This window comes from Cynocephalus volans, chromosome 8, assembly GCF_027409185.1.
Source record: "Cynocephalus volans isolate mCynVol1 chromosome 8, mCynVol1.pri, whole genome shotgun sequence".
Classification (NCBI taxonomy): Eukaryota; Metazoa; Chordata; class Mammalia; order Dermoptera; family Cynocephalidae; genus Cynocephalus; species Cynocephalus volans.
In genome coordinates, this window is record NC_084467.1 from 27,778,676 (window position 1) to 27,792,097 (window position 13,422).

Below are 13,422 nucleotides of genomic sequence, written 5' to 3' on the forward strand. Positions count from 1 at the left end.
CTTCACATATAACACACTGGCCTCCCAGCTCCTTGACTTCCTTGTTCCTGACAATCTTTTCCTCTATCCATCCACCCCACCCACATGCGTGTTCGCACCCCAGACCTTGTCTGTACCAAGAGCTACATCATCTCCTGTCTGTGCAGCTCACTACCCTGGTTCCCACTCCAGCAATCCTCCTGCCCTGGCTATTGACCACTACTTCACTGTCCCTCGCCTCCCTTCACCTCCGCCCTTCCCTCCTTTCCCAGCTTAGACTCCATTGGTCCCCAGATAGTCGCCGACTTGTAGGTGTCCCCCACTCCCTTGCCTTTCTGTGCCTCTCTAGTACTCACCTGGCAAGACCCGAACTCTGGCTAAACCCAACTGTCATGTGGCACCTGTGCCTGAGCACCTGGAGAATAAACAACCAGACTGACTGGACTCAGCTTAATCTTCTGACCACAAAGCTCAAATGGACATTCTACACCTCTAAGAAATTCTACATTTTCCTAAAATGTTAACCCTATTCTCCAAGATGATCATATCACGCCTTCTTCTCTTTCCTCAAACCTCCAGTCCCCATTCTTGTAATCCTCAGCTGGGAGCCAGGCAGCAGATGTCCCCAGGGAATAGAAACACAGGCAGGTTCGTCTCCCCCCCACCAAGTCTGCCACCCTCCCGCACGAGTGCCCGGTCCGTGGCTGAGGCGTCCCAGTCCTGGTACACCCCCCTCCACTTGGACACTGGACCCCAACACCACTCTGGACTGTGCCCTCTCTCCTGCCTCACAATTTCCCTTTCTGCAAATATCTCATCTTTCCAAGATCAAGAGTTCAGATCCCTGGACCGGCCTGCCACAAAAAATCAATATTTCATCTCTATTTTTTTTTAATTCTTTCTTGACACCACATTCTACACCAGCTACTACTCCACTGACAAAAAAATAAAGTCCTGTAAAATCTGTCTGTCCTTGCTGTCTTCTCATCATCATCACTTTAACTTAGCCAGGACTGCTCTTGTCAAGGTCGCTAATGGCCTCCAAGCTGCCAGATCCAGTGGTCAGTTCTTCAGCCTCATCTTATTCCCCCAGCAACCCCTGACCATTGACAGGTCTCTCTCTCTCTCTCTCTCTCTCTCTCTCTCTTTTTTTTTTTTTTGGCTGCTGGCTGGTCCAGGGATTGAACCCTGGACCTTGGTGTTAGCAGCAAGCACCACGCTCTAACCACGGAGATAACCGGCCAGCCCCTAGAACTCCCTCCTTAGACACTGTCTTCTCTTGGCAGCGGCCTCTCCTGGCTTTCTTTCCACCTCACTGATGGGTCTTTCTTGATCAGCATCAATGCCTCTCCTTCCTCTTCCTAATCTCAGTGAGAGACGCCCCGGGGCCCAGTTCTCTACCCTCTTCTCTCCTCTGTGTTCATTTTCCCCTCAGTGATCTTACCCAGGACCACCTATAAAGCCCCTGTCAACAGATGACTCTCATGTGTATATGTTCAGACCTACCCACTCCCGTGAGTGTCAGACTCATGTATCCAACTTCCTACCAGACATTTAAAATAGAACTCCGAACCCCACCAATCAAGAACAGATTTATGTCCTCTCCCAGTCTTCCCCGCCTTGGAGGATGACATCCCCATCCACCCAGCTGCTCAGTTCAGAAACCTGGGAGTCTCTCTCCTCATAACCACATCCACACCAGCAAGTCACGTTGCCTATGATTACAAAATATATTCAAAATCCAGTCACTTCCTACCATCTCCAAGTGCTTCAGTCCCAGGCCGAGCCACCTCCTGTCAACACCTGGACACCCCAGGAACTGGTCTCCCTGCCTCCACTTTTGCTGCCCTGAAATTCCTCTTGCACGCAGCAGCCTGAAAGATCTTCCCAGGGTGTAAATCAGATGGATCAAGTCACTCCTCGGCTTAAAAGCCACCCTTCAAGTGGCTTCCCATCATGGCCAAAAAAATAGAAATAAGCCAAACTCTTCACCATGACCTGAAGGTTACCATGGTTACGCCCTGGCGACCTCTCCAAACTCATCTCCCTCAGCTCTCCCCTCCTCGCCAAGCTCCACCCACACCGGCCTTCTCCCACCTCGGGGTCTTTGCACCTGCTTCTGCAGGCCCTGATCTTCCCCGGGAGCTTCGCGTGCCTGTCTCCTCGACATTCACGTCTCAACTCAAACGCCCCCTCCTCCAGGAGGCCCTTGCTGACCCGCCCTCCCCAGGAGAAGCACGCACCGCACACAGTCGCTCTCTATCACACGACGTCGTTTTAACTTCTTTGTAACATTTACTAGTACGTGACATTTTCTTATTTGTTTACATGTTTATTCTGTTTATCGTCCCAGCGGGATGAGCTTCTTGAGAATGGGGACTCTGTTGTGTCCCCCCTTTTAGCCCCTAGAACAGTGCTTTTCACATGGTAGGCACTCAGTAAACACGGGTTGACTGACTGTCAGTTACCCGGGTGGAGAGGTCTAGCAGGCTGTCGATGTAAGGGTGGAAAGGATCAGTCAGGAGATAGCAATCTGGGAGTTGTTGGCATAAATGCCTGAAAGTAAGCAAGATTTTCTCCAAAATTACCCCTCCGGGAGGGAGGCTTTGTCTTATATTCAAGTCCTTACAAAGTCTTCTGCAATATGAGGCACACTCTCAATTGCTGCATTTTGAGCAACAAAATGCTCTTTGAGGGGAGCTCATTAGCCTGAAATAACCTCAATCGATGAAATTTTGGATATTCATAGAGGTTGCTTGGCAGAATCAGAAAAATGGAATCAGACTTTTTATGTAGATTTCATCATTATTCCTGGGGGTAGGACCTTACAATTGTGAGTATTTTCTTTGTAAGAAAACCCTTTTTTAAAAGTCACTTTAAAAACAATAAAGGAAGTAGTTATGCTGTGGAGATGATAAATACACACCTACTGGATGACCTTTCTTTTATTTTATACAACCTAGTACTATGCAACCCGGCTTTGGGCAAATACATACAGATTTTAAAAGCACTGTGTCACAAATAACTTGGACAGAAATAAAGTTTTTGTGTTCTATAAAAATGCTGATGATAACAAAGCTCTAATATATTGATTCAGATGTTACAGGGGAAAAAAACTAAAAAATTTAAATAAAATTCCTTCACAACATAGGGGAGAAAAAATAATATTTTCTAATACATTGTTTTATACAATATATGACTTTTTAAATGTATAGCAAACTAAGTTAATAAAGTACATTATTATTTCAACCACACTAAAAATTTATATAATCACGTTAGCCCTCGAACTTATAGGAGGGTCTCCTCCTAATATGGAATATGGGAGGGTTGCTTTTTATTTGGAGACATATCTGGGCCTCTGTGGTAGGCAGCAACTTGATCCTTGAGCATGGATAATACTATACAGAGACTCGGGGCGGGAAGAGACATGAAAAGGTGCCCTTGGATGGAGCCTTAAAGGCCAAATGGAATGGGGGAAAGCCAGCTAAGTGGAGGGCAAATAGATGTCATAGGAGCCAAGAGAAGAGTATTTCTAGAAGGAGAAACTGATCATCAGGGCCAAACACTGATGTGGGTCAAATCAAATAAGGACTGAAAAGTGTTCATTAGGTTAACAACAAGACAGTCACTGGTACCATCGGCACAAGTATTGTCCGTGGAGAATGGGACACAGAAATAAGATCCCAGTGAAATGAGGGGACAGTGCGAACCAAGCAAGTGCAAGTGGTAAGTATGGACAGCTGGTTGGAGAATGGAGGCTGAAGGAAGAATAGGAAATGAAAGAATGTTCGTTGCGAGAGAATGGGGGGTCAAGAAAAGATATTTTCCTTACTATGGGAGAGACTCATGAATGTTTAAATAGTGGTGGGGTGAATCCAGTAGAGGAAAGTCAAGGCCCCCAAGACAGCCAGAGGGAATGGGATCCAGAGCCCAGGTGGAGGCTCAAACTTAGACCAGAGAACAGGCCGGCTATTGTCACAGGAGGGGAGGAGGAAGCCCGAGGCAGGTGCAGGTCATCCCACTCTCTGACCACAGTGTTGCCCCAGCCTTCTCCGCTCCTTTCTGCACATGTGTTCAGGACCTCACAGGCACCTCCAGACCTGACTCCGGCCCCTCCTCCCAATCTACCAGCCCCTGCATTGCCTTCGCTCCGTGCCCAGCCTCGGCCTGGGCTCTACATTGTCTCCGTCACTCTCATCTCACATGGGAGCTGCCAGCGGTGCCTGCCTTCCCTCCTAGGTTGCAGGGTCCCCAAGGTCAGGAACAGTGTCTACCCGGTGTGGCAATGTGTCCCCAGGCCCCACACCATGCCTGGTATGCAGTTAAAGGGGAATAAATGTTTGCTTAGATGGCGACTGGAATGAACTGCTGTCCCACCAGTATCCCCACTGTCCTTCTGCCCCTCCTGCTTAGCAGAACTCCAGGCCCCTATCAATCCAAGCAGGCTTTTCCATCTCTACACCCTGTACTGGGATGAATAAACCACACAACCGGAGTGAGGCCACTGTACGCTCACGTTCTCCAGCCCAACCTGGACCTCTGAGCTCCTGACAAATCCTGCTTCAGTCTCTCTGCAGCCTTCTCAGTTTCTCCACTCTCCTCAAATTTTCTAGCCCATTCCATCTTATTTACATCCTATTTCCCAAGAAAATAGAAGCTATCCAAGAAAAATGCTCTTCTCTCTTGACTGCCCCCAAACCTACAGACCAACACTTGTCCAAATCTTTCCTTCCTCTTTTTCCCCAGCACAATAAAAGGGGAGGGCCAACTCCTATTCATTCTCTGTATCCCCCACCTGTGTGTAGGGTCCCCTTTCTCCCCACCTCTGTGCTTTTTCTTGCATTTTGAACCTCTACCTCTCTTCTGGCTCTCTCAGCATTTAAGCATGCTCAGAACTTTCCCATCCAAAAAATCAAAAGCAAAACCCTTCCTTGACCCTCGTCCCCTGCAGCTCCCTCCTTCTCTCTGCTGCCTTTCACAGCTGCTCCTCCTGAAACAGATGCGTGCATTTGCTCTCTGTACCGCCTCACCTCCCACTCACTCACCCACCAGCTGTAGTCCGTCTCTGCCCCCGCCCCGCCACTCAAACTGCCCTGCCTTTGCCACTTTGTCACTAAGCCCAGTGGATTCTTTCCAGTCCTTGTCCTGTGTGGTGAGGCATTTAACAGGATTGGAGACTTTCCTTCTTAAGTCTCTTCCCCGTCCTATGAGCCCCTTGTTTATTCTGTCCACCCAACACTTCTCTCTCCCTCCAAATTGGGACTCTAAAGGCGACTGCCAGTCATACATCCAGGCCCTTTGTCTTCAGGGTGGATACGTGCCCCAGGTGAAGCCAATCAAAGTTCTTCCCCAGATTATTCCAGTTGTCTCAAAAGGAATCACATACAGTCAGTGGCAAAACTTGGAAAGGTGTGAGCTCAGAGCTGTCAGGTAACTTTGTGCAAAAGTCTTGCACCAAATCCCATCAGTTCCAGGAGAGAAGGAAGTCAACAGTCAGAGAGGTGCAGAGGTGAGGCGAGCAGGAGAGAGGCCCAAGGCACACTCCAGACCTGACTCCAGGTAGCTCTGGAGCCCCAAGGTACCTCGGCTCTTCCCGTGCTTCTGTAAACCAACAAATCCCCCTTTGTGCCCAACTAATTCAAGTTGCATCTCCATCATTTGCAATTAAAGGTGCTGACTAATACACCCAGGTTTCTGTGACACCACTCCTCTAGTTTTTCTCCCACCACTCCGACCACTCCCTCTCAATCTCCTGCAGCCCACCCCTTAATTTGGAAGGTCCCTGGGGCCCCATCCAAGGCCGATGGCTCTCAGTTTCCACACTCTCCCTGGGGGATCGCATCCCTTCCCACGGCCTTGACTACCATCTGGACACTATTGATTCCCAAATCAGTATTTCCATCCTTTTTCTCTTTTTTTTTTTTTTTAATTCTTTTATTGTGATAGAATATACATATTGATTGGATCATTACACATTATATACATGTATCAAAATATCACACAGTACCCCATAAATATGTACAATTATTATGTGTCAATTAAAATGTTTTAATTAAAATTTTTAAAAGAATATATGTAACATAAAAATTACTATTTTAACCATGTTTAAGTGTATGATTCAGTAGCATTAATTACATTCTCAGTGTTATGCATCCATAACCATTATCTCCAGCACTTTTTCATCACCCCTAACAAAAACTGTACCCATTAAATAATAGTCCCCACTCACCCCTCAACCCAGCCCCTGGTAATAACCTACTTCCTGTATGTATGAGTTTGCCTGTTCTCAACATTTCATATAAGTGGAATCATATAATATTTGTCCTTTGGTGTCTGGCTTATTTTACTTAGCATAATGCTTTCGAGATCCATCCATATTATAGCATGTGTCAGAACTTCATTTTTTTTATGGTTGAATAATATTCCATTGTATGGATATACCGCATTTTGTTTAACCATCTGTTAGATGGACATTTGGGTTGTCTCCACCTTTTGGCTACTGTGAATAGCGCTGCTATGAACATTCATGCACAAGTGTTTGTTTGAGTCTCTGGTTTCAGTCCCTTTGGGTATATATCTAGGAGTAGACTTGCTGGATCACACTGTAATTCTATGTTGAACTTTTTGAGGAACCACCAAACTGTCTTCCACAAAGGCTGCCCATTTTACATCCACACCAGCAGTACATGAGGGTTCCAATTCCTCTTCTCTTTCCTGAGGCCCAGTCCCACGCACCCAGCTGCCTCTGGACATCCATACACGTGTGTCCCATAGGAAACTCAGACCCAACAGCAGCAGGGGACAATGTGGCTGTGTGAACACAACCAGTCCTGAGCCACACCCCACCTCTGAGGCTCCAGGATGGGCTAAGTGTCGGAGAGTAGGTGAGGCTCAGGGATGAGTGTGGGAAGGGGCGAGGCTGTCTGCTGTGTACTTGGATTATAATAAGAAAGGTTTTATAGTCCATGTCAGAATGTCCCAATGGTCTTGTCAAAATGGCTGCAGCAGAACATCATTTACAATCATATATATCAGTTAGCAAAGTGCAGGCATTAGCAAACGCCCAGCTCATCTACTCGAGAGCTTGTCAGGACCTCTCCAACTCGTAGGGACAGCGAGTTCATGAATCACAGCCTGCTGCCCAAATCCTATCTAAGCTCTACTTCCTGATGCCCGGTGCCCAGCACCTCTCCTGCCCAGGATCAAGGTTCCAGAAGCTCCCAGAAGCTCCCACACTGCAATGGCAGGCTGATTTCAGGACATATTACACACACCTCACCCCGAGCTGGCTTTGCAGCTGTCCTGATGCCCCACACCCTCGCAGCTTGAAGGACAGCCCAAACAAAGAGCCTCCTCCCATCCAGAAGGAGAGCAGAGGCCTGATGAGGACAGACAGACTCCAGCCAGCCACACGGCCCACCTGACACTTGAGCACCAGGAGTTTGGCCTGGTGGTGGGAAGGAGGGTAGAAAAATGAGGCTAGGTCAGAAAAGTCTTCCTGGAAGAAGGCAGGTGGTCATGGAGAAACTTCTGGAGGGCAGCAGAGTGGATGTTAAGTTAGAAAGGAACCGATTAAATGGCTGCCATGTGCTGGCCTGAGATGGGAGCTTATTGAGCTTTCTGGGTTTCATTCATTCATTAGCCCAGTATTTTTTATCTGCCAAGTGCCAGGCATGGTTTTAAGCACTGGGGATATGGCAATGGACACAAAAGGCAAGAACGGCTGCACTCATACATTCTAGTGTTGGGGGAGACAATAAATAAGAAAAAATAAGCAAAATATAGGATATGTTAGATGATCGTACTGCTAAAGAGACAAATAAAGCAGGAAGGGGAGTAGGGAATGCAGAGAGGGGAACTACAATTTTAGGTGGGGCGGCCAGGGAAGGTTGGTAAGTCCATCCCAGACAGAAGAAAGAACAAGTACCCAGGTGCTGAGGCTGGGCAGGACCCAGTGTGCACCTGGGACAGCAAGGAAGACATGGACATGAGGCCGGAATGTTCTAATGAGGCCTGCAAAGGGCCCCATTGATCATGTAGGTTCTCATAAGTCATCCCAGTGCCTGTGACTGTCACTCTGAGTGAGCGGGAAGCAGCAGGACATTTTGAACAAAAAGAAGCACCATCCCTCTGGTGGCTGTGTTAGCAGTAAATAAATAGGGCCAAGAGCTAAAGCAGGAAAACCAGTTATAAGGCTGTTACTGCAATAATGCAGAAAAGAAGTGGCTCGTGTTACCAGGATAACATTAATGCACTCAGTGAGAAGTGGCCAGATTCTGAAAATATTTTGAAAGTAGCACCAGAATCATTCTGACATTGAATGTGGGGTATGAGAAAAGAGGCTCAGTGGTGGCTATAAGGTTTAGGGCCTGAACAAGGAAAATTGCCACTTACTAGAAGAGCAAGTGAGACGAGACGATTGGAAAGGAATAAAATGAATCATAGATTGCCAAATAAATCTCAGATAAACAACAAATAACCTTTTAATATAAGTGCATCCAATGTACTAGCTGAAATTCAAATTTAACTGGGCATCCTGGTTTTGGATTTTTTTGTTGGTTTTTTTTTTTGTTTTGCAGGGTGTTTGTGTTTGTGTTTGGCTTTGGGTTTTTGCTTTGTTCTTAAGTCTGGCAATTCTAGTAAGAAGTTAATTTAGGAAATTATAAGTTTGCAATACCTGCTGGGCATCCATAAGGTAAAGCTGATTAACAGCTGGATACATGAGTACAGAGCTCAGGGAAACATTCTGGGCTGGGGAAAAGTATTTAGGAGGTGCCAGCCTAATTTTGATATTTTAAACCCTGAGGCTGGATGACATTACCAAGAGAGTAAGTGAGGACAGAGAAGAGAAGGAGTCCAAGGACTGAGGCCCAGACAGCCCAACATTTAGAACTCAGGGAGATCTGGAGGAACCAGCAAAGGAGACCGAGGAAGTCCATCCAGAGAGGAAGGAGAAAAGTCAGGAGTGTGATGTCCTAAAGTCTCAAGGAGGAAGGAGTCAACTTCGTTCGATGCTGCTGAGAGTTCAGGGAAAGATCAGGATTGAAAGTTGACCGTGGGATTTAGTTATGGGGACATTGACAAGAGCAGCTTTGGTGTAATATGGGAAGCAAAATCCTGATTAGGAAAAGTTCGGGAGAGGATAAAAAAAAAGAAAAACTGGAGATAATGAATTGAGACAACTCTTTGGAAGAATTTTGCTATGCAGAACTGGAAAGAAACAAGGCAGACACTGGAAGGAGAAGAGGGGTCAAGGGAGGTGTTCTTTTTTTTTATTTTTTTAAGATGGAGAAACACCAGTTTGGTTATCGTAATGGGAAAGATCCAGTAAAGAGCAGAACATGGCTGATGAAGGAGAGAGAGGAGGTGGACAGATGTCCCAGTGGGTAAGAAGGTGGCACTGCATGTGTAGACTGGCTGAATTCTGACAACCCAGCAAAGTCATGCATTACCGCCATTTGAGGATGGTGTTGTGTGGGCAGAAGTTCCAAGCAGCTCTGTGTCTTGGAAGGAAAGTAACACTCTAGCCTGCTTCCTGGGACATTGATCCTCTCTACCCACAGCCCCAGACATGTTCCAGCAGAACTGGAAAGCCCCCAGCCCTCTGCCTGTTCTGCTTCCTGGTGGCTTCTGCCCACCCCACCTCTCTGCTCATGGGAGGAGAGGGCCCCGGCTCCTGCCACAGACACACAAACACAAGGAAGACCCCAGCCTGATAGGAGAGGCCCTGCCCATCCCAGGAAGCCCCACCTGAAGCTTGGGCAGAGCTCTGGAGGGCTGGGGGTAGCCTGGGAGCAAGACCAGCCAGGGCCAAGGCCTGGGCCAGAAAAGGCACAGAGGCGGGCTTAGGTCCTGCACCCTCAGCTAGCAGGTGTCAGCCCTGAGGGGAGTGGGGGCGGCCAGGGCAGCTTCCAAGCCCTGATGCAATACAGCCTTGCCCTGAGGCAGGGGAATGGCCTAGATGGCTTCCCACACATTTCCGTATTCAGGAAGCAGAAATTTAGGGTGGACAGCAAGAATTAAGATCCCCAGAACCTCTCTTTCTGGAATGGGGAACTCTTCCAGCTCACTCCAGAAAGAGCAAAGGCCTGTTGTTAGGGGCACTGCCTGATGTCAGGAGTAAGGAGGTAGCATCTGGCGGGATCAGAATGATAGGACCTATGCAAAAAAATCACCTGGCCACCACAGAGAATAACTCGATGGCACACATAGACACCACTACATACTACCACCTCACATACAACCACACATGCACACAACCTCCCAAACCACAGCAGCCATCTCCACAATCATACACATTCACAACCGCACACATGCAAACGTACATACACACACTGCCCACACAACCACTCTTAACACACGCTACCCAGTCTTACACACAAGCAGACATTTCTCACCTAATGTGCACCCAGCATGCACTTTACAAATAGTGTCTACACCACTCCAGGCCCTGGAGAGGCAGCAGGAACATGACCAACAAGCTCTCTGCTCTCCTGGAGATAACTTCAGGGAATGTTATGAGGAGTGACTGCTGAGGAAGTAGGGTGACCAGGGAGCACCTATATAAGAAGGCGAGACCTGAATAAGGAGGAGGAAACAACAGGGTGAAGAGTCAGGAAAGGGCAGTCCAAGCAAAGAGAACAGCAGAGGCAAAGTCCAGAAGGTTGGAATGAATGTGGCTTGCTCGAGGAACAGAAAGAAGGCCACCGTGACTGCAGAGGAGTGATCAAGGGGATGCCTGGTAGGAGGTGAAGCACGACTAGGTCATTTAGAACCTTGTAGGCCTATGTCAAGAGAGTGGGTATTAGTCTAAAGGTAATGATAAGTCACTGCAAGGCTTTAATAGGAGAGTTACATGATCTGATTTATATTATTAAAACACTACTTCAACTAGAAGAAACCATGGGAAATTTTTTTATCTCAATTCTCAGAGTGATGAAGGCATTTCTAATTATGATCAAACCCAGAGGCCATAAAAGATAAGATTAATATATGGCTACATTAAAAACGTTGAATTCTGCATGGCAAAAACTCTATACATACAAAGTCAAAACACAAGTGTCAAATGGTGGCGGGGGATCCTTTCTATTTGTATCACCGAGGGCTTGTTTCCTTAATATGTAAAGTTCTCCTAAAAAATCAATAATTTTATAAAGGCAACCATCCAATAGAAAAATGGGCAAAGGCAAAGGACAGTTTACAGAAAAAGCAACAAAAGTGGCTATGACATATATGACAAGATGCTCAATCTCACTCATAATAAGAGAAATGCAAAATAAAAGTATAATGAGATACCATTGGCAAAGATTATAAAGTCTGATCATGTTCTATATTGGCAAGGAAACGGAGAAACGCGCACTCGCATGCCTCATGGAAGTGCAAACTGATACATCTGCGGAGGGCATTTGGCATTATCTAACAATTTTAAATGAGCATACCACTTAAACCCAACAATTCCACTTCTAGGAATATATCCTATAAACACAATTTTAAAATGTATTAGATAATGCTTGTCCGGGGATATTCATTGCCATGGTGTTTTAATAGAAAGATAAGATTGGAAACAGCTTAATTTTTATTAATATGGGACTGATTAAATATGAAGGGTCTTCAAAAAGTTCACGGAAATATTTGTATTACCTTTAATTCTATTTTTCCAATTTTTTTTTTTTCTTAAAGGACGACCGTAAGGGGATCTTAACCCTTGACTTGGTGTTGTCAGCACCACGCTCTCCCAAGTGAGCTAACCGGCCATCCCTATATAGGGATCCGAACCCGCGGCCTTGGTGTTATCAGCGCCACACTCTCCCGAGTGAGCCATGGGCCGGCCCAATTTTTCCACTTTTTTAAGTACCCTCGTATGTTATAGTATATATACCATTCAGCTGTTTAAAAAAAAAAAAAAAAACAGAGAAAGACAGCTCTCTACCTACTGGAAGGGGAAAATGTCCACTACCTCATTAAATGAAAAAAGCAAACTGCAGAACAGTGTACACAGTATACTCCATGGGTCAAATTTACAAGAAGAATATACTTGAATATACGCAGAGGATTCAGGAATGAAAAACGAGAAACTGGTAACCGTGGTGGTCAGCGGGCAGCTCTGGTCACAGTCTGGTGATCGGGGGAATCATCAGGGAATGGATGGTATTTAAAGCCCTGCAACTGGAGGAGCTCATCTGGGAGGGAAGAGCCTGGGCCCTAGGCCATGCCCACATTAGAGACCAGGATGTGAGGCCTCCGAGATACAAGGAAACCAGGAGTGTGGTGTCCAGGAAGCCAAGGGAAGAAAGTGTTTTGAGAAAGGAGTGGCCAGCTGTGCCAGGAGCTTCCGAAGGCCGACAAGGATGAGGGCAGTGATTGTCAGATTTAGCATCACGGAGATCCGTGGTGATCTTGACAGGCCATTTTTAGCAGCATGGTGGGGACAGAAACATGTTTGAAGGGTTGAAGGGTGACTAGGAGGTGAGGAAGTGGGGAGCAAATTTTGCTCGGAAATGAAGCAAAGCAACAGGCGGTAGACAGCAGGTGGCACGGTAGACAGCAGGTGGCAGAGTCATGAACCCCCCCACACATCCCCACACCGACACCTGCACAGAACTACGCAGACCACCCCAGCACCGCCCAACTTCAGCAAAGACTTTCAAGAGCCATGACCTTATTGAATAAAAGGTGGCCTCTGTCCTGTGGCTTTGCCTTATCCAGAAAAAACATCGCTGAGGCCTCCGGAGCTGGCTCTGTTAGTTATTATCTGTGTGACCCTGAGCAAGTCACCTAACCTCTCTATGCCTGAGTTTTCTCATTCACAAAATCAGGAGGGTTCATACCTTCCTCTCTGGATGCTGTGAGGATGAAATACAGCACGTGGGACAGTACCCGGTACAAAGATGTCTCTGAGCTCCCACTTCAGTGCTAACTCACAAGCAAAATGAGTAGGAGGGGGGTGACGGTGATGGATCTTCCTAACTTTGGGGGCATTTTTGACAGTAAAAGGGGCACTATTAATTAGGCCGGGACTACAGGCATACACCGGTACAGTTCTGGGCACATGCGATGTGTAGTCACCATGGTGCTAGCAACATCATCTCCGTCCAGACAGTGAGGACTCAGGCCCGAAGGTGACTAAGATTTGGGGACTCCCAGGGAGGCCGGAAATTCTGGGGGTTCCCCAACGAGGCTGGGGCGCCAGGGGCTCTTATTAGGTTCCTAGGCACGGCACCCTAGTGAACAAGATAAAGCGTCCTTGTCCCCAGGGCCCAGCCCACCAAACCCCAGCCGCAAGCCCACCTCTCTCAGCAGGGAGTGGGGGGCACAGGCTCTGCCCCTCCAAGTCCCTGCAGGCGACCACCTCCCGCATGCCACCCCGCCGTCATCCCCGCACATCTGCTCCCCCTGGCACAGGCCTCGTTGTGCACACAGGGTCTGCCCCCCACCCCGGCTCTC